Below are 25,593 nucleotides of genomic sequence, written 5' to 3'. Positions count from 1 at the left end.
ACCGGAGTACCGGGAGGTTACCGGAACCCCCCGGGAGCTAGATGGGCCTTAGTGGGCCTTAGTGGAAAAGAGAAGGGGCAGCCCAAAGTGGGCCGCGCGCCCCTCCCCTCCCTTGGTCCGAATAGGACAAGGAGAGGGGGCCGGCCCCCCTCTCTCTTTCCCCCCTCCGCGAATCCTATTCCAACTAGGATTGGGGGGGAATCCTACTCCCAGAGGGAGTAGAACTCCTCCTGGCGCGCCTCTCCTAGGCCGGCCGCACCCCCCCCCCTTGATCCTTTATATACGGAGGCAGGGGAACCCCAGAGATACACAAGTTGATCCATGTGATTGTTTTCTTAGCCGTGTGCGGTGCCCCCTTCCACCATAATCCTCGATAATATTGTAGCGGTGCTTAGGCGAAGCCCTGCGACGATAGAACATCAAGATCATCACCACGCCGTCGTGCTGACGGAACTCTTCCCCGATGCTTTGCTGGATCGGAGTCCGGGGATCGTCATCGAGCTGAACATGTGCTAGAACTCGGAGGTGCCGTAGTTTCGGTGCTTGATCGGTCGGGCTGTGGAGACGTACGACTACATCAACCAAACTCTTCCGTTGTCGATCTACAAGGGTACGTAGATCACACTCTCCCATCTTGTTGCTATGCATCACCATGATCTTGCGTGTGCGTAGGAATTTTTTTGAAATTACTACGTTCCCCAACACTGCCAACCCTAGCCGCCACGAAATAGAACGCATCTCCGCCTCCACGCCCACGTCATTCCTCTGTTGTTGCTGCCGCCGGCGACTCCCTCCTGTTCACCGCGTACACTGTTGATGGGAGAGCAGGCCTCCGAAACCCCGCCTCTCCGGATCCTGTACGGGAGAGGGGCGATTAGGTTTTAGGGTAGCGACTACGCGACTGCTCGCTTCTGTTCTATTCATCTATGTCCGCATTACCTTTGTCATCACCATGTCGACCGAGCCGACCATGCCGCCGCTGAGAAGGCCGAGGCCGACAAGAAGGCCGCCGAGGATGCCGCGGCTGCTGCCACCGCCACCGCCACCTCATGGCCGATTGGAGGGTATACATTGCTTACCCCTCTCGTGTTTCTTTCTGTTGTAGCAGTACTAGCGATATGCGTAGATGTTTCTACTATATGCGTAGTACATGCTCTGTTACATCGTAATCAGTGCATTATCAATGCTGTCCATGCCATGCTCATGATTTATTCGTGGATTAATTTAATCGAAAAACTGCCTATTTTCTTATCAATCCAAAAACCTAATCTGTGTAGGAGTTTTTCGAATTCTGGTTTTGCTGCTGCACTGAAACCGTCACCGTTTATGGGGACGTATTTTAAGCGTTGGCAGACTAAAACCACCTTATGGCTCACGGCCATGAACGTGTTCTGGGTCGCCGGTGTGACTCCCACAGGAACGATCGCTCCTGATCAGGATAAGGCGTTCAAGGAGGCCACTATCGTGTTCCTCGGGGCAGTTCTGAGCGTGATTGGAGATAAGCTGGTTGACGCATATTTGCATGTGTGGTCTGCCAAGGACTTGTGGGAGGCGCTCGAATCTAAGTTCGGGGCTGCCGATGCAGGGAGCGAGATGTATATTATAGAGCAGTTCCAGGATTACAAGATGGTTGAAACCCGTCCTGTATTGGAGCAGGCTCATGAGATAATATGCATTGTTAAGGAGCTTGAGCTTCTTAATTGCGAGTTACCGGGCAAGTTTGTCTCGGGCTGCATAATCGCTAAGCTTCCCAATTCCTGGAGGAACTTTGCCACCACTCTAAAACATCAGAGGCGTGAATTCTCTGTGGAGGATGTCATTGGGCATCTGAGTGTTGAGCAGAATTCAAGGGCAAAGGACTCGCACGGAAAAGGGGTCGAAGGAACTTCTGTGGCCAATATGGTGCATCAGAAGAACTCCAATTCCCACAAGCCCAAGGGAAAGAACGGTGTCCAACAGAGTGCCGACTTTAAGAAGAAGGGCAAGAAGACCTTCAAGAAGAACAAGAAGGATGAGGGCTGCTTTACTTGTGGTTCGCTTGAACATTGGGCCAACAAGTGCCCAAACAAGTACAAGAAGAAAGGGCAGGACTCCAAGTCTGTCAATATGATTGTGAGAAACAATGAGAGTGGTGCATCTGGGTACGGTAATTTATTTGCTGTATTTTCAGTTTGGCCGTCCACCGATTGGTGGGTCGACACAGGTGCAGGTGTTCATGTGTGTGCTGACATTTCATTGTTTTCTTCTTACTAGGCCATAGGTCACGGGTCCGTACTGATGGGGAATGGCGCGAGTGCTTCTGTTCTTGGTGTTGGCACGGTCGATCTGAAGTTTACTTCGGGAAGGATCGTGCAGCTGAAGAACGTGCAGCATGTCCCACCATCAAGAAGAACCTCGTTAGTGGCTCCCTTCTATGTAGAAAAGGGTTTAAGTTGGTATTCGAGTCTAATAAATTAGTTGTTACGAAATATGGACTATTTATTGGAAAGGGTTATGAATGCGGAGGCATGTTCCGCCTTTCTCTTGCAGGTCTATGTAATAAAGTCGTGAACAATATTCATTGGAGTGTTAATGAATCTGAAGTCTGGCATTCATGTCTTTGTCACATTAGTTTCGGTGTTATGACGCGGCTAGCAAAATCAAATTTAATCCCGAGTTTCACTTTAGCCATAGGTTCTAAGTGACATTCATGTGTGCAATCTAAGCAACCTCGCAAGCCTCACAAGGCAGCAGAGGAGAGACACTTGGCGCCACTGGAACTCATACATTCTGATCTTTGTGAGATGAATGGTGTGTTGACTAAAGGTGGAAAGAAATATTTCATGACTTTGATAGATGATTCCACTAGATATTGCTATGTGTATCTGTTAAATACTAAAGATGAGGCTCTACACTACTTCCAAATCTATAAGGCAGAAGTTGACAATCAACTTGAAAAGAAAACTAAACGAGTCAGATCGTGGTGGAGAGTACTTCTCGAAAGAGTTTGATGCATTTTGTGCGGAACACGGTATTATTCACGAGAGAACGCCTCCCTAATCACCCCCAGTCAAACGGGGTTGCCGAGCGGAAAAACCGTACTCTAACTGATTTGGTTAACGCCATGTTAGATACGTCGGGTTTATCAAAGGCATGGTGGGGGGAGGCTATAATGACATCATGTCATGTCCTGAATAAAGTTCCGACAAAGGATAACGAGATCACTCCTTACGAGAAGTGGACCAAGAGAAGGACAACACTCTCGTACTTACGTACCTGGGGCTGATTGGCGAAAGTTAATGTGCTGATCCCCAAAAAGCGTAAGCTTGGACCAAAGACTGTGGACTGTGTTAATTTGGGCTACGCTATGAATAGTGTTGGCTATAGATTTCTAGTAGTGAAATCTGAGGTACCTGACATGAAGGTCGGTACAATTATGGAGTCTAAAGATGCTACATTCTTTGAGGACATTTTCCCCATGAGAGATGTACAAAGCACTTCTAGACAGGAATCTGAGGAGACTCCTGAACCTGCCATTCTGATGGAATATTATAATCAAACACATGATGAAAATCCGGAGGAGGATAATGAGGAAACCCTTGGTAGGGGCAAGAGACAACGGACTGTAAAGACCTTTGGTGATGATTTCTTCATATACCTCGTGGAAGATAATCCCACTTCTATTTCAGAAGCGTATGCATCTCCAGAAGCTGACTACTGGAAGGATGCGGTCCATAGCGAGATGGATTCCATCATGGCTAACGGGACTTGGGAGCTTACTGAATGTCCTTATGGTTGCAAACCATTGGGATGCAAGTGGGTGTTCAAGAAGAAGCTTAGGCCCGACGGTACGATACAAAAGTACAAGGCTAGGCTTGTGGCCAAGGGCTATGCCCAGAAAGAAGAAGAAGATTTCTTCGACACTTATTCACCTATGGCCAGATTGACCACCATTCGAGTATTACTCTCGTTGGCGGCCTCACATGGTCTTCTCATTCATCAGATGGATGTTAAGACGGCTTTCCTGAACGGAGAGCTAAAGGAGGAAATCTATATGCAACAGCCTGATGGCTTTGTGATGGATGGTCAGGAAGGAAAGGTGTGTAAGTTGGTGAAATCTTTGTATGGCCTGAGACAAGCGCCTAAGCAATGGCATGACAAGTTTAATGAGACGTTGACATCTGTTGGCTTTGTTGTTAATAAGGCTGACAAATGTGTATACTATCGCTATGGTGGGGGCGAAGGAGTTATACTGTGTTTATATGTTGATGACATACTGATATTTGGGACTAATCTCAAGTTGATCGAGGAGGTTAAGTCTTTCCTATCTCAGAACTTTGAGATGAAGGACCTTGGAGTGGCTGATGTTATCTTGAACATCAAGCTATTGAGAGATGATGAGGATGGGATTACACTTTTGCAATCCCATTATGTTGAGAAGGTGTTGAGTCGTTTTGGATATTCGGACTGCAAACCATCTCAAACACCATATGATTCTAGTGTGCTGATTCGAAAGTCTAAATGCACAGCTATATATCAATTTAGATACTCTCAGATTGTTGGTTCACTCCAGTATCTAGCGAGCACAACGAGGCTTGACATCGCATTTTCTATTAGCAAACTGAGCCGATTTGTTTCCAAACCGGGTGATGTACATTGGCGTGCTCTTGAGAGAGTTATGCGCTATCTGAAAGGTACTATGAACTATGGACTTCACTATACCGGATACCCGTCGGTACTTGAAGGGTATAGTGATGCGAATTGGATCTCCGATGCTGATGAGATGAAGGCCACAACTGGGTATATGTTTACTCTTGGAGGTGGTGCTGTTTTTTGGAAGTCTTGCAAGCAAACGATCTTAACAAGATCGACAATGGAAGCAGAATTAACAGCATTAGACACATCGGGTCGCGAAGCAGAATGGCTTCGAGATCTGTTGATGGACTTGCTAGTGGTTGAGAAGCCGGTTCCGGACATCCTTATGAACTGTGACAATCAAACAGTTATTGTCAAGGTGAAGAGTTCAAAGGACAACATGAAGTCCAACAAACACATAAGAATGAGATTGAAAGCTGTCAGAAAATTGAGGAACTCCGGAGTGATAGCGTTGGATTATATTCAAACGGCTAAGAATCTGGCAGATCCCTTTACTAAAGGGCTATCACGTGTTGTGATAGATAGCGCATCAAGGGAGATGGGTATGAGACCCACATGAGTTGCCATGGTAGTAACCCCACCTATGTGATCGGAGATCCCGTGAAGTAGGACCTGGGAAAACAAGCCGGTGGTGAACTGAGGAGGGTAACTTTACTAACCCACTTCGTTGGAGATGCAATACTCCCGGAAAACTATATGGAAGGATGACTACTGTCTTAATGTGTTCCAAGGCTTATATGCATAAGCAAGATGCTATCCTACAGAGCGATCTTTGGAGGAACACACCTATATGAGCCCGACTACTGGTCACAGTCTATGAGATTGGGGTGATATCTAGCAAGCTCATGAACAGGCCAGGAGTGTGACTAATATGCTCCGCCCGAGGGGTCGGTCTTCGGCAGCCTCGTATCAGTGAGACTTGTGGTGAAACTTCTTGACGCCAAACTGACAATTCAAGGCATAGTCCATTGTTCAGTTGTGAAGAAGTGTAACTACTTGGTCTAGGTGGAGCTCAACCTTAATCGGTCTCCACTGAGATGCTGGTATATCAAAACAGCGTTTGGAACAAAGGACAAAACTGGGCCCCTGAGATCTGGTGGGGGATTGTTGAAATATGAGATGGGCCTAGATCCCATATGACAATTTCAGATTTGATCTCTAAGGGCCCATGTAGGTGGCATGACAAGGTGGTGGGAAGTTTTGTCCCACCCCGGAAGTGGAAGGAGAGTTGGAGTGGTTTATAAGGGATTCTCTCCCTCATGCTATTGGAGCTTGAGAAGAGATGAGGCCCTCGCGCACTCCTCCTCCTCCGCTCGCCTCGCCACGCCGCCCCGCGCCGCGCCGCGGGTTGCGGGATTGAGCCGAGCCAAGCTCACTCCTATGCGCTTCTTTTTGCCGGTCAGGAATGGAGAGTCTTTGACAGGTGGAGCCACGATCTGAGACGTCGGATCGTGGGCTACCGACTTGGACGTGGGTCCAGCCCACGTCTCTCCACGCACGGCCGCACATATATATGTGGGGCGCTGCCAACCCTAGCCGCCATGAAACAGAACGCATCTCCGCCTCCATGCCCACGTCGTTCCTCTGCTGCTGCTGCCGCCGGCGACTCCGTCTCGTTCACCGCGTACACGGTTGACGGGAGAGCAGGCCTCCGAAACCCCGCCTCTCCGGATCCTGTACGGGAGAGGGGCGATTAGGTTTTTGGGTAGCGACTACGTGACTGCTCGCTTCTGTTCTGTTCATCTACGTTCGCATCACCTTCGTCATCACCATGTCGACCGACGCCGACCATGCCGCCGCTGAGAAGGCCGAGGCCGACAAGAAGGCCGCCGAGGATGCTGCGGCTGCTGCCACCGCCACCGCCACCGCGTGGCCGATTGGAGGGTATACATCGCTTACCCCTCTCGTGTTTCTTTCTGTTGTAGCAGTACTAGCGATATGCGTAGATATTTCTACTATATGCATAGTACATGCTCTGTTAGATCGTAATCAGTGTGTTATCAATGTTGTCCATATCATGCTCATGATTTATTCGTGGATTAATTTAATCAAAAAACTGCCTATTTTCTTATCACTTAGTATAGTGGGCAGCGTCACTAGCACGCTGTGCACTTTTTTCCTATTTTGTGTTTGTTGATGAGTGTTGCGTTGTAAGCTGCTCCATTAGCCCCTTGTACCTTTTTCGTCTTTGTTAGCTCTGTTGGTTCTTTGTAACGCCTGGCCGGTTGATGATTTTGTTAATTCAAAGCCGGGTTCTTTTTAAGCCTTCGTTCCAAAAACAGTTCGGGTTCATACACCAGAGAAGGCAATCCCGACGGCATGGCAAGGCAATGAAGGAAGCATTAGAGTTGTGATCAATGAAGAATAACAGGGATTGTATTTGAACATCAGCAATTCACCGTCGTGCATGGCATTTTGTCGAACAACTCAGGTGCAACGGCCAGAACAGGCGGCCTAAACTACTCGTAATTCCAAACGGAGGGAGTACAAGGCAGTGAAGGTCGAAGCTGTAGTAGGGTAACTGATGTGCAGGTCCTCCAATTGGCACGAGGTCGGCGGCCATCAACGGTCCTCTAATACCGCGGCGGCGGCGGTGGACGGGGCTGACGCCGACGTGCAAATTCATAAACAGCCTAGGTGCTAACAGCTGGACCATATATGTCCAGGACGCACTTTGTGTTGGGGCTGCCCTCCGGCGACACAAGCCCAACCAGCCAGACAGGAGAGACAAATTTGAACACACTGGACACAAGTTTTCCGACGCACAAACGCATCACCACAGAGTAAAGTCTGATTTAAACCTTAAGGTTATAGAGCTTGTCGGTAACGAATCCCCATCTTCAAATCTCTGAAGTCTGTATCCTGTATTCTCTAATCCCGGTCATTTTTAACCTTGATGCCTTTTTAGGAGTGGGTTTAATGACATGGCAGGGAAAGACCGGGTTTGCTGACTTTTTGTTTAAACGAGTGCATGCATGCATGTCTTGTGCGTGGGTGGGTCTCCAACTCTCCATAGTGCAGCACACCCATTCGCCATAGCACATCTGTGAGCGCGCGAGGCGGCCGCAGCGCTGCAGTCATCGAAGCTGCACCAAGCACCTTCTTCCTTCCTCGCTACCCCTGGTGCAGCTACTCGGCGCCTTGTATTCTTCCTACGATGCCTTCATGCCGCAGCAGATTAGATTGAAGCAAACCCGTGGACAATGCCTTTTCTTGTGTGTTTCCTTTAAAAGAGCTATCTCTGTTTACTTGAGACAAAAGCTCGTTAGCTGGGTTGGTGCGCATGTTGTGCACTTCAACACATGTGCTACCTAACCCATCGATCCCGGCCATTCTCGATGCCAAATACGAAATCCCTGTTTGGATGTGACCGCAAGGTTAAAAACGACCGGGATTAGAGAGTACAGGGTATGGACTTCAGAGAGGGTTCATTTTCGACAAGCTCTATAATTTTAGGGTTTAAATCAGACTTCGCTCCATCACCACACGATGGAACGGCGTTTCTTTTCTTTCTGAGCACAAACTCGTCGGGAGACTACACGCCCAGAAGGCTAACTCCGGCTACTACTACTCATGATGAGCATACACATGCGAGATCACCGGAGACTACATTGTTTCTCCACTAACCGAACATGCATGCACATATCTTAACAACCTCAACGTACAACCTGCTTTGTAGGGATCGGCAGCTCAGTACCCACGCATGAAGCGCCCGGCTCGATCTCCCTCGAACCTGAGCCGCTGCTCATGCGAGACCTGATCCTTGCTGCGCTGCACGTGCCCACGACGCGTCCGGCGCCGACGACTCGGCCAACACCAACCAGCCGTGATCAAGATTAGTGCTCACACTTCGTTTTCAGCTTTGCCAAAAGCAACAAAGCATTTTTCACACTAGAATACGCGCCACCGTTTTGCAAAATGCCGAGTAATCATAGTCAGCCTTCCAGGCTCTAGCTGAACTGCCCATGGCCCACGCGTCGTCCGCGTCGTCATCTCCGGCTCCGTCGGCCGCCTCGGCTGCTGCCGCCGCGCTGGCCGCGGCTGCACTTGCCGCCCGCAGGGCCGCCCCGGCAGCTGTTGCTGTCTGTCCCGCGCCGGACTCCCCCCCGCTGCCGGATGATCGTGCCCCTGGCCTGCTGGATCGAGGGCTTGGGTGTCTTCCGTCCCCGGCCTATGCTGACGCTGCTCCTGCCAGCGCCGCGCTGTCAACCCCGATTGCTGCTGTGGCACCGACGTCGGCCACTCCGGCACCATCGGCCGCCGCCCTTGCTGCCCTGGCCGCGGTTCCCTCTGTTGGCGCCTCCGCCGGCTTGCTACTGCCGCCCCCATTGTCGGGCCCTATTCAGACGGATCTGGAAACAGAAGCTCTGCTGCGTCGCTCCTACGGGTAGCTGCGTGGCCCTGCCCAGATGGATGGGGGGCTGGCTCCTCAGACGTTGCTACTGCCTTCGACGCCGGCACGACTGGCGCTTGTGACAGATGAGGCGGCAGGAGTGCAGGGAGCTCCCAATGCTCTGGCAGAGGCACCAAAGAAGTCGGGCTCTCCTCTGCTTGGTCCATCTTCAGTGTCGGCATGCAACGGCCTCTCTGCTGCCACAACCACTATTGTAGCCGGGGCGGGCTGGGTGCATGTGGGTCGGGGGGCTGGGTGCAGGATTTTAAGCAAATTACCATGCTATTAAGACTCTCAAAATAATCCAAGTGAAGCATGAGAGATCAATAGTTTCTATAAAACAAATCCGTCACCGTGCTCTAAAAGATATAAGTGAAGTACTAGAGCAAAATTATATAACTCAAAAGATATAAGCGAAGCACATAGAGTATTCTAACAAATTCCAAATCATGTATGGCTCTCTCAAAAGGTGTGTACAGCAAGGATGATTGTGGTAAACTAACAAGCAAATACTCAAATCATACAAGACGCTCCAAGTAAAACACATATCATGTGGCGAATAAAAATATAGCTTTAAGTAAAGTTACCGATAGAAGTAGACGAAAGAGGGGATGCCTTCCGGGGCATCCCCAAGCTTTGGCTTTTAGGTGTCCTTAGATTATCTTGGGGGTGCCATGGGCATCCCCAAGCTTAGGCTCTTGCCACTCCTTGTTTCATAATCCATCAAATCTTTACCCAAAACTTGAAAACTTCACAACACAAAACTTAAAGTAGAAAATCTCGTGAGCTCCGTTAGCGAAAGAGAATAAAAGACCACTTCAAGGTACTGTAATGAACTCATTCTTTATTTATATGAGTGTTATACCTACTGTATTCCAACTTCCCTATGGTTTATAAACTATTTTACTAGCCATAGATTCATCAAAATAAGCAAACAACACATGAAAAACAGAATCTGTCAAAAACAGAACAGTCTGTAGTAATCTGTAGCTAGCGCAAGATCTGGAACCCCAAAAATTCTAAAATAAATTTCTGGACGTGAGGAATTTATCTATTAATAATCTGCAAAAAGAATTAACTAAATATCACTTTCCAAATAAAAATGACAGCAGTTCTCGTGAGCGCTAAAGTTTCTGTTTTTTTCAGCAAGTTCAACAAGACTTTCCCCAAGTCTTCCCAACGGTTCTACTTGGCACAAACACTAATTAAACACAAAAAAACACAAACAAAACAGAGGCTAGATAATTTATTTATTACTAAACAGGAGCAAAAATCAAGGAATAAAAATAAAATTGGGTTGCCTCCCAATAAGCGCTATCGTTTAACGCCCCTAGCTAGGCATAACAAACAAGAATAGCTTTAGGTATTGCCATCTTTGGTAGGCAATTCTTTCTTTAGGCATCTACCATCTTTAGGAATTTCTTTATTTTTATTAATTATCAAACTTTTAGGAACAAGATCGAAAAATTCATTAGTAACAAATGGTTCCTTAATGATAGCAAAAAGATTGGGATGAATACTTATAGATTTGAGATCCGCATTTTCCTTACTAGAGGATTCACCCTTATTTTTAGGAACATACATAAGTTTGGAAACTTTAGTGGAAGGACTTGGAGTATTCTTTACGGAAGAAAAAGCGGTTCCCAAGTTGGTAATAATATCCTCAAGTTTATCGATTCTAGTGGAATCGTGGTTTATTTTCTCATTAACTATGGGTTCCTTTTCTTTAATATTTTTCGAAGTAACTCCTACTTTAGATCCATATTGAGAGATTCGGCTGTGAATCTTTTTCTCCAAATTTTCAATTAACTCTACGGTAGCAACCTTATTTTCAATAATTTCAAGCCTTTGCATTACATGCTCCAAAGTTAATATAGTTCCATTAACCAAGAGAGGGGGTGAGCCAAATAAATCTATCATAGCATTATAAGAATCAAAAGTATGGCTACCCAAGAAGTTCCCTCCGGTAATAGTATCAAGAACATATCTGTGCCAAGGAGTAATGCCTACATAAAAATTTTGAAGGAGAACGGAAGTAGATTGCTTCCTAGTAGATCTATTTTGAGCATTGCAAATTCTATACCAAGCATCTTTTAGATTTTCTCCCTCCCTTTGCTTAAAATTTAGAATTTCATTCTTGGGAGACAGCGGAGAAGATAAGGGACTAGCCATAACGACAAGCAAACAAACTAACACACAAGCAAAAAAAAGCAAGCGGGCAAAAAGAGGCAAATAGAGAAAGAGAGGGAGGATAGAGAGAGAGAGGGCAAATAAAACGGCAAGGGTGAAGTGGGGGAGAGGAAAACGAGAGGCGAATGGCAAATAATGTAATGCAGGAGATAAGGGTATGTGATGGGTACTTGGTCTGTTGACTTTTGCGTAGGCCTCCCCGGCAACGGCGTCAGAAATCCTTCTTGGTACCTCTTGAGCACTGCGTTGGTTTTCCCCGAAGAGGAAGGGATGATGCAGCAAAGTAGCATAAATATTTCCCTTAGTTTTTGAGAACCAAGGTATCAATCCAGTAGGAGGCTACGCGCGAGTCCCTCGCACCTGCACAAAACGAATAAATCCTCGCAACCAACGCAAATAGGGGTTGTCAATCTCTATAGGGCCACTTACGAGAGTGAGATCTGATAGATATGATAAGATAATATTTTTTGGTATTTTTATGATAAAGATGCAAAGTAAAATAAAGGCAAAGTAAATAGCAAAGTAAATAACTAAGTAGTAGGAGATTAATATGATGAAGATAGACCCGGGGGCCATAGGTTTCACTAGTGGCTTCTCTCAAGAGCATAAGTATTCTACGGTGGGTGAACAAATTACTGTTGAGCAATTGACAGAATTGAGTATAGTTATGAGAATATCTAGGTATGATCATGTATATAGGCATCACATCCGAGACAAGTAGACCGACTCCTGCCTATATCTACTACTATTACTCCACTCATCGACCGCTATCCAGCATGCATCTAGAGTATTAAGTTAAAAACAGAGTAACACCTTATGACATGATGTAGAGGGATAGACTCATGCAATATGAAGAAAACCCCATCTTGTTATCCTCGATGGCAACAATACAATACGTGCCTTGCTGCCCTTACTGTCACTGGAAAAGGACACCGCAAGATTGAACCCAAAGCTAAGCACTTCTCCCATTGCAAGAAATATCAATCTAGTAGGCTAAAGCAAACTGATAATTCAGAGAGACTTGCAAAGATAACCAATCATATAAAAGAATTCAGAGAAGATTCAAATATTATTCATAGATAGACTTGATCATAAACCCACAATTCATCGGTCTCAACAAACACACCGCAAAAAGAAGATTATATCGAATAGATCTCCACAAGAGAGTGGGAGAACATTGTATTGACATCCAAAAAGAGAGAAGAAGCCATCTAGCTACTAACTATGGACCCGTAGGTCTGAGGTAAACTACTCGACCTTCATCGGAGAGGCTATGGTGTTGATGTAGAAGCCCTCCGTGATCGATGACCCCTCCGGCGGAGCTCCGGAACAGGCCCCAAGATGGGATCTCGTGGATACAGAAAGTTGCGGCGGTGGAATTAGGTTTTTGGCTCCGTATCTGATCGTTTGGGGGTACGTGGATATATATAGGAGGAAGAAGTAGGTCGATGGAGCAACAGGAGGCCCACGAGGGTGGAGGACGTGCCTGGTGGGGGTGGGCGCGCCCCCTACCTCGTGGCCTCCTCCCTTGTGCCTTGACGTAGGGTCCAAGTCTCCTGTGTCTTGTTTCTTGAGAAAATCACGTTTTCGAAGGTTTCATTCCGTTTGGACTCCGTTTGATATTCCTTTTCTTCGAAACCCTAAAACAGGCAAAAAATAGCAATTCTGGGCTGGGCCTCCGGTTAATAGGTTAGTCCCAAAAATAATATAAAAGTGGATAATAAAGCCCAATAATGTCCAAAACAGTAGATAATATACCATAGAGCAATCAAAAATTATAGATGCGTTGGAGACGTATCAGATGGCGGCATCTTCGTTGCGTGGTTTGCTGAGGCGGGGCGTTGGTTTCTGTTTGGCAACGATGATGGCACCGAGAGGAGCTTGGGTCGCGGCGTGGTCTTCAGTAGTCGGTTCTTCCCGGTGTGTCCGAGGTGCTCTTTTGGGCACGGTCGGTGCAAGTCCTGCATATTTCCCCTATGTTGCTCATTGTCAAAGTCGAAGCTGTCGGTTGCTTGCGCGTGTGGCCATCCGTTGGCATGTGCCGTCGTGGCTTCTGTTCCATGTCGGTGGGCAGGTTGGCCGGTGGTGCCCATGTCATGTGGGTTGTTGTATCAATTTTAGCCCGGTTTTTCGCCAATTAACCGGGCAATTCTCTTCTTCTTAATCAATGAAAATGGCAAGTATTTAGCCTTGTTCAAAAAAACATATGTAGACATGAGTTCAGTCAACATTTCCCAAAAGTAAACTGATTACACTATTATGCAAATTGTCACGGGGCGCGTCCTAATTCAATGTTTCCTTATTTACATATCAGCATGAAACTCTAGTGTGTATATTTTCAAATTTTACTGAATTCTCATTTTCCCTCGCTCCGTACTGATTAATAAATTGGAAACATATCCAAAAGCATTATGAGATAGAAAAGTACAATAGTTCAACTTGTACATAAATTATTATAATACCAGTTAGAATACACCCTAAACTATTGCACATTTGCATGGTAGGTTTTCCTGTGACGTGGCTTTGTAGTTGACTAATTAATGCATGTGGCATTATAGCAAGCCTAATCTTTTTTAGGAAAGGCAATCATGGCTACCTCTATTGAACTTAAATACTAGGACTAAGAATTGCATCGTCCAAAAGTTTGGAAATCTACATAGGATTACACTAACCCAATCACACCAAGGTGGAGCCCTCCTGTCGATGTCTCACCGGCGCTTTGAACACCGGCGAGTGTGCACACGGCAGCGTCGCTCGGGACTGCGCAGGAGTGTTAGTGTGGGTCGCGTTCGAGGAAGATGCATGAAGAGCTAGGGCTGAAGGTGATGCGCAGGCAAGGGAGGCATGGACATGGTTGACCAATGCATCTGCCAGAGCGAGGCATCACCGCCGCCACTGGGAGGTGTGCTCGGGGTCACGGAGCTTCAAAGTTTTTTTTTGGAAAAGAAGCAAATCCCCCAGTCTCTGCATCAGAATGATGCGTACGGCCAACGGAGTTTCAAAGGCACGGCGGCAGAAGCTTCATTATGGCTCCACAAAGCCTAGGAGGTTGATGGAGGAGGCTGGGATGTGCTTCAAAGGTACGGCGGCAGAAGCTTCATTATGGCTCCACAAAGCCTAGGAGGTTGATGGAGGAGGCTGGGATGTGCCAAAGCAGGAGATGGCATGGCGGCAGTGACTAGCCGGAGGAAGAGAAGGTCACTGTGTGGGCGATATGGAGCCTCATGGGTCAATTCCTTCCACCCGGTGCGCACAGATTCGTGGTGGTCGGTGGTGGCTGCGCTAGTCTATGAAGCTTTGCAGACTTTGCGGCCGCATTTTAAATTCACTAGTCTATGAAGGTGCGCAGACTGAACTAGTACTTGTAGCGCCAAATACCCAAATGAAGTAAGAATCAATATACAAGTAGTAAATAGCAGACAAGTAGTAACTATAATTAAGTTACTGTGAACAAAGGTGAATCATCGTGGAGTTACCTTCTTCACCGTCAGTATGGGCTTGTTGGGATTAATATCAAGCTCTTTCTCAAGTGCACCGACCAGCTCTTTTTCAAGTCTACCGATCAGCTCATCACCACCACACACCACATAATAAACATGCTCTAGTGAAGATCACAAACTTGGTCTTTTCTTTTCTGAACAAATCTAACTCCAGGATTTGGAGCTTTTGCAAGGTTCCTAGTGCAAACATGAAACCGGTGGCTCCTGTACTCCTTATACTGAACCTTGTAAGAGACTTGAAGGGACAACCATTGCCAACGACTAGCCTTCCATCTTTGACTTTTTCTCCCCGATAATACAGTACAAATAGAGAGAGATCACGCAGAGACGGCATGCTCCCAAGTATTTGGAAGTATTCCTCTCTTGGTTCTGTTAATGCTAGTGCAAGGGAAGAGAGGGAGGGCAAGGTGGACATTGATTTTAGAAGCAATGTAGAGACATGCCTACTACCCATGTCAATGAACATCAGTTGTCTTAGCTGACCAAAGGTTGATGGCAATTTTGCCATTTTGGTGTTCCTCATATCTAGCACATGCAAAAGCTGCAGATTGCTCATCTCTCTCGGGATCTCAGTGATAGATGTCCCTTTTAGACTCAGATACCTCAGATGAAATAAATTGCAAATATCCTTCGAATGATGATTAACCACTTCAGTACAACCACTTAAATCCAATGCACGCAGGACAAGAAAACCTGTAAGTGCCGACAGCAAACTGAGGTCTTTACTGAACACAGTAAGTGATCTCACAGGGGACAAGCTGCTCATGGTTGGCATTGGCTGGACGTCCTCTTCATTACTGGTTTGGAGAGACAGTCGACGGATCTTATCTGGCAGTGACCTGGTCTGTTGACCACCCAATGTTGCGAGAAAGTTCTCCTCATTTGACAAGGAAGTGATAAGGTCAAGCACCATGTCGTGTACACGGACAGAGCTCGCCTTATTAGCAATATTGATATCCATTGGTTGGACCAAACTTTTGTTAATGATCTCAGCAATGTAATCCTCTCCTACTTCATACAAGCTCTTCCCCTGCTCTTCATGAATGAATCCTTCACCTTGTGCGATAGGCAGAAACGTCTTACCTCGTATGAGGGGACGTGTTGCGTGTTATATAGCAGGGGCGCAATAACCCTGAGGCGCATACAATCGGTTGGAGAGAATCCAAGTTACATCATGAGGAAGAAGAAAAGGAGGAGATAGACCTAGCTAGTTACAACAGATAAGAATCCGGCTAACTACCTCCTAGCTAACTATCACGCATATCTCAGATCTTTCCTGTCACGTTACAAAGTACATGCGCCATATATATGTATTGTGTTTAACACCCTCCCTTAATCACAACTTGGACAAGTTGAGATTATGTTTGAAGTCTTCAAAGCTTCGTACAGGCAAGGCCTTTGTGAAACCATCTGCAACTTGATCTCTGGAATGCACGAAGCGAATGTCAAGTTGTTTCTGAGCAACCCTTTCTCTGACAAAGTGGAAATCAATCTCTATATGCTTTGTTCTTGCATGAAAAACTGGATTTGCAGAAAGATAGGTGGCACCAAGATTATCACACCATAAACATGGAGCTTGTGTACTCTTAACACCGAGCTCCTTTAACATAGACTGAACCCATATTATTTCTGCTGTAGCATTTGCTAATGCTTTATACTCTGTTTTGTACTTGATCTAGAGACAGTAGCTTGTTTACGTGCACACCATGAAATCGGGTTAGGTCCAAAAAATATTGCAAACCCACCAGTTGATCGTCTATCATCTAGGCAGCTTACCCAATCAGAATCAGAAAAAGCACTGACAAGACTGGAGGATGATTTGCTGAAGTTCAACCCAATGCTCAAGGTGTTTTTGATGTATCTGACTATACGTTTTGCAGCTGTCAGATGAACAGTAGTTGGTGCATGAAGAAACTGACATACTTCGTTAACAGCAAAAGAAATATTAGGCCTAGTAAGAGTAAGATATTGCAATGCTCCTACTAAACTTCTGTATTTTGTACTGTCCTCTTGATTCAAGAGTGTTCCTTCTATAAGAGATAATTTTTCTAAGCTGGATAAGGGAGTAGGTGAGGGTTTACAACCTTGCAAACCAGCCTTTTTTACCAGATCAGTTGCATACTTTTCTTGAGAGAGATGAAGTCCTTCTTTGTGTCTCTTCACCTCAATTCCAAGAAAGTAGTGCAAGTCTCCAAGATCTTTCAGGGCAAAATCTGTACTTAAATCTTTCAACAGTCCTGTAATGGCTTCATTAGATGAGCTTGTTACAATAATATCATCAACATAGATGAGAACAAAGATGCAAGTATTGGACTTGTTGTAGATAAACAATGAGGTGTCAGATTTTGATGGAACAAACCCAAGTGTCTGCATTTTATGGCAAAGGCGAGAATACCATGCCCTTGGAGCTTGCTTCAAAACCCATATAGTGCCTTGTCCAGTTTGCACACATATGAGGGAACACTTTTTCTTTCAAACCCAGGTGGTTGTTTCATGAACACTTCCTCTTCCAGAACACCATGAAGAAACGCGTTCTGAACATCTAACTGTCTAAGACTCCAGCCTCTGGAGACAGCTATAGATAAAACAAGACGGATGGTAGCAGCTTTTACAACTGGACTAAAAGTGTCCTCATAGTCTATACCATACCGTTGTTTGAAACCCTTTGCAACGAGCCTAGCCTTATAACGATCAATGGTTCCATCAGATTTTCTTTTAATTCTGAATACCCACTTGCAATCAATTAAATTCTTACCATGCTATGGAGGAACCAAATGCCACGTTTTGTTTTTCTTTAGAGCCATGTACTCTTCATGCACAACTTTTCTCCATTTGTCATCACCAAGTGCTTCTTCTACTGTATTTGGTTCACCTGGTTCTCCTGTGGAACAAATCATGCCATACTTGGTCATGTGTTTGTAATTAACAGGTTTTGTCACACCTTTTTGTAGCCGGGTGCGTCTCGGAGATGAGGGAGGTAAATCTGTGGCTGCAGAAGATCCAGCATGCTGCACAGGAGATCCCGAGACCAAATCAGCATCGGAGTCAGCGGACGCGGGGCCAGTCTGATCTTCTGTGGCCAGCATCCGCGACTCAGCCCTTGCAATAGCCGCAGAAGATCCCGGCCGCTCATCATGCGCCGATGATTGCAGATCAGAGTGGGGTTCCGCGCCGATCGGCTGGGTGGTGTGCGCAGGAATATCTGTGCCGGATCCCGCGCCCGCGCTGGGCCTCGCTTCGGTGGAGCGTGTCGGAGGCCGCCGCTTGTAGCACACGGGCTGGCTGCGGAGACGCGCACCGCTCGGGCCAGCGGCTGCATGCCACGTGTCTTCTGTGGGTTCGGAGCCGGCACGTGTGCCCGCAGTAGCTGCGCCCCCGCCTGCGGTAGCGTATCCCGAGGGGAATCCTGCAGCAGCTGCGCCCTCGCCTGCAGCTGCTGATCCCGGGGAGGATCTGATTTCCTGACGCGGAACGGATCCCGAGGAGAATCTGTCTCCTGGTTCGGAACACATGAAATAAGGCTCGATTTTTCCACCGTTTGGGCCGTTTTCAACTTCATTTTCTTTGTTGTTTCCTCCTGTTTCATCAGCACACACTTCATGTTCGCCATTAGTAAGGTTAGTCAACAATGGATCATTAATATTGTTCCCCCCATGATCAAAACTAGTAAGGTGAGGTGGCAAAAGAAGAATTTCTTTTCGAAGTAGTGCGCCGGCATTTGGATGAAGATCAGCAAAGGGAAATTTGGTTTCGTCAAAAACCACATCTCTAGAGATATAGACACGGCCAGTAGAGACGTCAAGGCATTTTACACCTTTGTGTTGGGCACTATAGCCAAGAAACACACATTGTGTGGACTGAAACATGAGTTTGCGGTTATTATAAGGACGGATATTTGGCCAACATGCACATCCAAAAACGCGAAGAGATTTATAATCTGGTTTGGTGTGGAGAAGCCTTTCAACAGGAGTTTCATTGTTGATGACGCGACTAGGGAGCATATTGATTATGTGAACAGCCGTGAGGAAATCTTCATCCCAGAATTTTAGAGGCATAGAAGCTCCGGCTAGAAGAGCAAGCCCAACCTCAACTATGTGGCGGTGCTTGTGTTCGGCCGAGCCATTTTGTTGGTGAGCGTGAGGGCATGACATGTGATGTGAAATACCGAGAGTTTGGAAGAAGGAATTGAGTTTCTCGTATTCCCCTCCCCAATCAGATTGTACAACAATGATTTTGCTGTCAAACTTGCGTTCAACAAGAGCTTGAAAGTTTTGGAAAACTTGAAAAACCTCGGATCGTTTCTTGAGAAGATAGATCCAAGAGAATTTGCTATAGTCATCAATAAAGCTAACATAGTATGTGTGTCTACCAACAGAACTAGGGGCCGGACCCCAAACATCAGAAAAAATTAATTGCAATGGTTTTGTGGAGACACTAGTAGATATAGGATAAGGTAACTGATGACTTTTAGCTCTTTGACAGGAATCACAAATTGTTTCATCATGACGCTCACCAACAAACGGGAGCTTATTCTTCCTAAGTAATCTCTCAACTAAAGAAAAAGAAGCATGTCCTAATCGATCGTGCCACCGTGTTGACGAGACCTTGACAACACCATAGACTTGTTTATTGAACCTCCTACGCTCCGGAATCAACGGGTAAAACCCTCGAACACATCTACCTCGATAGAGGATTTTCTTTGTTGCCTGATCTTTGATCAAAAAGAAATAGGGATGAAATTCGAGAAACACATGATTATCAATGGCAATTCTATGAACGGAAAGGAGGTTTTTATTGGCACTAGGGACATGAAAAATTCTCTTAAGATGGATGCTACGTTTAGGGGTACTAAATATTGAATGACCAATGTGACGTATTTTCATACCTTCTCCACTGGCTGTGTGGATCTGATCTTTTCCACTGTATTTTTCCTTCATTGTGACTTTTTCAAGTTCACTTGGGATATGGTTTGTGGCGCCGCTGTCGACATACCAATTGGTGTCAATCCCGTAGGAGCCTTCTGCAGCCGCGGCGATTTTGTCCTCATCTTGAGGATCATCGTCATCCTCCTCGTAGCGGTACCAGCAGTCTTTGGCTGTGTGGCCCACCTTGCCACAAATCTGACAGCGCGGAGTGTCCGGGCGAGCCCTGCCAGAGCCACCACCGCGACGCCCCCTGCTGCCAGATCGCCCGCCGCTACCGCTGTGTCCACCACCTCCTGACCTCCCCTTGCCACGAGAGGAGCCACGCGAACGAGAACCACCACCACGCCCACGAGACGCGGCGTTGGCAGAGGACTTGAAGCCGCCACCGGAGCAGCCGTGGAACTGCGCCATGCGCTGATCGAAGTTGCTGAGCATGGAGAAGAGTTCGTCAAGGGAGGCAGGCGTGACGCGGGCGTCCAGAGCCGAGACCAGGGGCTGGTAGTCCTGATCAAGGCCATGGAGGATGTAGGAGATGAGTTCATCGTCTTGAATCGGCTTACCGGCCGCTGCCAGTTCATCGGCCAGTCCGCGCATAGTGGCGAAGTAGGATGCAACGGACTAGTTTCCCTTCTGTGCGTTGATGAGGGAAGTGCGCATGTTGTTGACGCGGCTTAGGGACTGGGACGAGTACATGTTCGCCAGCGTCGTCCAGAGCGCCTGCGCCGTGGTGACCGTGGTCACCGTGATGAGCACCTCTTTGGAGAGGTTGGCCAACAGGTAGCCGAGCACCTGCTGATCCTCCTTGACCCAGATAGGGTGGAGAGGGTTGGGCGTGAGTGTCTCCTTGCCATCCTTGTCCTTGGTGGAGAGGAGCTTGGCTGGCTCCGGCGAGGTGCCGTCGACGAGGCCGAAGACACTGGCGCCACGCAGTTGCGGCGTGATCTGCGTGCGCCACAGCACGTAGTTCGTGCGGGACAGCTGCTCGGTGACCTGGCCATTGAGGCTAAGTTGGAAAGCGCCGGAGGAGGAGGAGGAAGACATGGCTAGGCACGATTGGAATAGGTAGGGTTTTAGATTGGAAGAGAGAGGGCTCTGATTACCATGTGCGATAGGCAGAAACGTCTTACCTCGTATGAGGGGACGTGTTGCGTGTTATATAGCAGGGGCACAATAACCCTGAGGCGCATACAATCGGTTGGAGAGAATCCAAGTTACATCTTGAGGAAGAAGAAAAGGAGGAGATAGACCTAGCTAGTTACAACAGATAAGAATCCGGCTAACTACCTCCTAGCTAACTATCACGCATATCTCAGATCTTTCCTGTCACGTTACAAAGTACATGCGCCATATATATGTATTGTGTTTAACACACCTATCCATTTCCATATCAACTGTTTGGTTTTAATATCATAATCCTCTGGATACAAACTGAGATACAGTAAACAAGTCTTCAGATTTGGAGGCAGGTCATAGTAACTGACATATAGTATCCTTCTCATGTCAATCAAGTCAGGATTATTTTCTAGCCCACAACCCATAGATTGGTACACCTTGTACCAATACGTATATGTATTTTCATGTTCCTCTTTACTAGCCAACATACTAGCAAGTGTAATGATAGCTAATGGTACTCCGCCACATTTCCCTAAAATGTTCTCACTAATTTCAGCCAACTGAACAGGAGGACACTTGTCTCTACTTCCAAATATTCTTTGATGGAATAATTGTCTTGAGTCACTGCTAGAAAGAGGTTTAAGCTGATAAACACCACCAGCTTCTTTAGCAACATCCATAATGCGAGTTGTTGTGATTACTCTGCTATCACATTCATTCTCAATCAGAGCACATCTAATACTTCCCCATGCAGATTTATCCCATATGTCATCAATGACAATGAAATACCTGCGAGGTAATACCAAAGAGCTGTATATTAGTAAAGCTATTGTATACAAGTAAAAATCAGGAAACTGAGGATGGTTGTAACACCCAGTAAATAATGTAACCCTAAAATGCACGATTATGGGATTAAATGGCTCTTAAGTAGAAAGTTGCATACCGAAAACCTAATGGGTAGAAAATATAATTTGATCTAGTCCTAGTTTGGATGATCAGACTCAGTAGTTCGTTCACCTCATCAAAGCAAATAATTTGGACTATTCATTTCCTTAGGTCTAGCTAGAGTGCTAGACCTATGGTTCAAGCAAATCGGACGGATGACATAATTGTAAACTTAATTACAAAAATAGGTAAGAGGCTAGGCGAACCATCAGGCTTCATGGCGTGCCTACTCTAGAGTACTGGAGGCAACCTCATGGCATCCGCTCACTAGTTTAGAGATATATTCGTCATAATATTATGATATTGTCTGTTGCTTGCCATGGATGTTAGCACAATAAAGGAGGTGCTGCCAGATTTTAGACTATAATAACATTGAGTTGAGTGGTTAGTGGTGTAAACATATCTGCAGTAAGTACTGCAAATATTGAACCTACAGCTATTTATTTAGATATAAGCCTCCAACAGGTAGAAACATATAATAAAGTACATGATATACCACACATATTATTTGGTTACTCTAAAATTATTATATTATAAATTTTCGGTTAGGACCATGTAGTTTTGATTACCAAATTAGTGCAGTTAACTTACAAATTTATTGCCTTTTTTCTTTCTAGAAGAATTAAAGAATTAGATAGACTCCACTTTTCATGATCTATTTGTTCTTGTTTTCGTACAAAGGGGTTCAATAAACACTATCAAAGCTAGATACCAGGACAAACATACAAGTACCAGGATAAAACTGCAGAAAATTCCCCTACCGGTCTATACATTAAGCACAAACGTCAACTGAAAAAACTAAAAATACATACCTCTTATTTCGGAGGAATTCTCTTATCTCATTTATAAGTTGTGTTTCGCTCCATGCTGACTCGTCCATGATGTTATTGTACTTGCCCTTGTCAAGTTGATGCAGCAAACTCTTGAAAAGCTTCTTCATGTTAGGATTAAGAGACACGGAAACAAAAGCCCCACAATCAAATTTCCCATGAAGCTTGTCATACACGACGTTAGCAAGAGTTGTCTTCCCTAATCCTCCAAAGCCAACAATAGAGATCATCTTCAGCTGTTTCTTGAACACCTCGTCTCCTTCCGTCAGCATCCTGACTATGTCAAGGCTCTTCCTTTTGGTACCAATAAGCTCTTTCGCCTTTTTGAACAAGGCTAATTGGCGAAGGGTATCAGTACTTGTGCCTGTGGGCTTGGACACAACGCTATCAACCTTGTATCTTTCACGCCTCTCACTGACCTCCTTGATGCGGCTCTTGATGTCTTTGATATCCATGCCTATTTTGTGTCGGATCTTGCCCTTTGTCAGTATGTCCATGCTTCTGTGGATGAAACCCATAAAGCTGTGTGGCTTCTTTTGTTGCCGACACTCAAGTTGAACCCGGAATCTGTCGATGTCATCTTCGATCTCATAGGACAGTTCCCTGACGTCCCTCGCCCAGAGCTTGACCTGGATGTCAGGTGGCTGATCCAACGGTGCCTCCGAGATCTTGATGAGGGCAGCCTCCATGCTCTCCAGCTCTGCTTTGAGGAATTTGATCTCACCCCTGGTGCTCTTCTGCAGGTTGTACTCCTCCTTGAGCAGGTCGCCGAGCATGGGCAGGAGGGTGCTCATTGCCCCGGTAACGACCTCCATACTACTTGCCTTGCCGGATCGAAAGAGCTTTCTGATGTTTTGGTTGATGATCAACTGGGTGCTGCAATGTGATTTCTACCCCTGGCTCCTGCAGCTTCTTCTTCCAATATCTTCTCTGTTTCAAAAATAAATAAATTGTGGTTTCCAAAATGAGAAGGTTGCAAACAAGATTTTGAAGATTTCAACACCCAATACAGTTTTCAAGATGGGAGAAGTGTAACTTCCATCCATAAAATGTTTGGCAAGTTTGAATCAACTAAGTATGAACCTGGTTCATCATACATTTTGACTAAACTCTAAGTGTCAAATCCACATAATGCCAAGTTTCGACTACTGTGTGTACTTATATCCGTGTGCATGAGGGAAAGGAAGGGCACAAAGAAAGAATCTAGCTGAAGCTAGCAATCCATGAGTGAAAGTCAGTGTTAACTTCCGATCTGCCCTAGTTTTGGTCATGGCAAGATCTCCGCTGAATCAGCTCCCAGAAGGAAGAAAAGAAACTCTGAACATGGATTTTGTTGTGTGAAAAAAATGAACTAAAAAAAATTAAAGACCCAGATCTAGGCCACCTCCACGGCCATTTCCGTGCCATGTGGAGGCTACCACTGCTGGTGGAGGAGCACGAAGGATAGAGGATGCGCCCGGCGGCATGGGAGACAGCACCTCGTACCTCGTGGCGGTGGCCTGCGCGAGCGCGGCAGAGAGAGCAAGCTAAGTTATGTTGGCGCAGCAGCCGGAGCGCGTCGATGACTCCGAGCGTGGAAGCAGCAGCCTAATGCGCGAGCTGGAGAATTAACACTCAAGATCTTCCAAGGAAATGTTGGTAATTACCTGTATGTCTAGGCGAGAGCTTGAGATGATTTCTTCAACGCATCACTTCTTAAGGTGACGGGAGAAGACCGGATAGGAGACTTTCATTTCCACAGAGGCGAGGTGAGATCTGGAGGAGATCCTGTCATAGGAAGGAGACAGATGATGGGAGACTTATATTAAAAGAAGCGAGTCCCAAGTGAATAGTTTATCAATCAGTGCGGCATTTTCTCACATCTAGCTAGCACACCAGCACTACTGCTCCTACTACTACTATTGCTGCTGCTAGTAGGTTTCCTTTTTCTTTTTCGTCTTCTCTATTATATTTTTCATGTTTCTTTTTTTTTACTTTGGTAAAACAACTAAAAATATATGTTTTAGACCAATATGTACTACACCACCATTAAGTTAAACTAGTTAAATGCCCATGATTTGCTACAGAACAATGAAAAAAATATACAGACTCAGGAGTGTGTTAGGATGTAGAAGCAGGACTCCTACGGCCTAGTAACTGAGTACGGCTTGGGTGAGATGGTTCCAACGACTCCTGTTAGGACAGCCGTCCCGGGCGACGGGGGCGGCGATTCCGCGCTTGTCTCTGCTTCCGGCGGCCTCAACGCTGACGCTCAGGCCCCGGAGAGGGACGGAGCGGCGGCGGCTCCGTCAGAGCCCAGGAGGACGGCCGGCATCGCCTTGGGAGCGGCTCGGCAGTCGGGGAGCCGTTTTTGGGCTCTGGCAGAGGAGGTTTCCGACGACGAGAAGGAAGATGAGGTGTGCGCCGAGCCGGGTTCTGCAGCAGGCATGCGTGCGGCCTGCTCCATTGGGGAGTTTGTGGCGCGCGCGGAGGAGCTCGGGGGCTCCTTCAAGGCCGGGCGCCGGCGTGCTTTTGCGCCCGGAGGCCGTGGCTCACGGCGGCCTACTCTGGATACGGCTAGGGCGTTGCGCGCCTCTCCGGCGCGTGAGGGTCGTGGATGTCCTGGTTCGGCCGCCGCGGGACTGTCCCTCAGACCTACGCCGACCCTGCCCTGTGGTGGTGGCGGCGGCGGCGCGGAGGCGGCGGCGCCGGCGGGTTCGGGGTCGCCTCGCTCTAGGGTTGGGGACGACGCGCCAAGTGGCGGGCTGGGCCTATCTGCCAAGGCGCCTGGCGGGCCTCCTGCGGGGCCGCCACGTCTGCCGGCCCAGCCAAGGGTTATGCAAGCGCCTGAGCCACAGGGGGCCTCGCTCGCGCTCGTGGCCCACTCCGGCCCTGGAGTGGAAGCCCTGCCTTTGACGGCCCACACTGCGCACCCATATAAATGGCTTTGGCTCCCCCGTGGAACCCTAGACATCTCGCTAGGGTTTCCTGCCTCCAAATCAGAGGTGCGGCGATTCGGTCACTCCGCTCGCTTCCACCACCTCACTCCACCCCCCCCCCCCCCCCCCCCCCCCCCCCCTGCT

General features: G+C 47.0%; 1 pseudogene; it reads right to left on the bottom strand.

Annotated features, from left to right (window-relative positions):
* Window positions 1-14,679: 14,679 nt before the first annotated feature.
* Window positions 14,680-24,314, bottom strand: LOC125505935 (annotated as a pseudogene).
* Window positions 24,315-25,593: the final 1,279 nt, after the last annotated feature.

This window comes from Triticum urartu, chromosome 1 (assembly GCF_003073215.2).
Source record: "Triticum urartu cultivar G1812 chromosome 1, Tu2.1, whole genome shotgun sequence".
Taxonomy (NCBI): domain Eukaryota; kingdom Viridiplantae; phylum Streptophyta; class Magnoliopsida; order Poales; family Poaceae; genus Triticum; species Triticum urartu.
The sequence above is the reverse complement of the archived record's forward strand: the minus strand, read 5'-3'. Positions and strand labels throughout refer to the sequence as shown.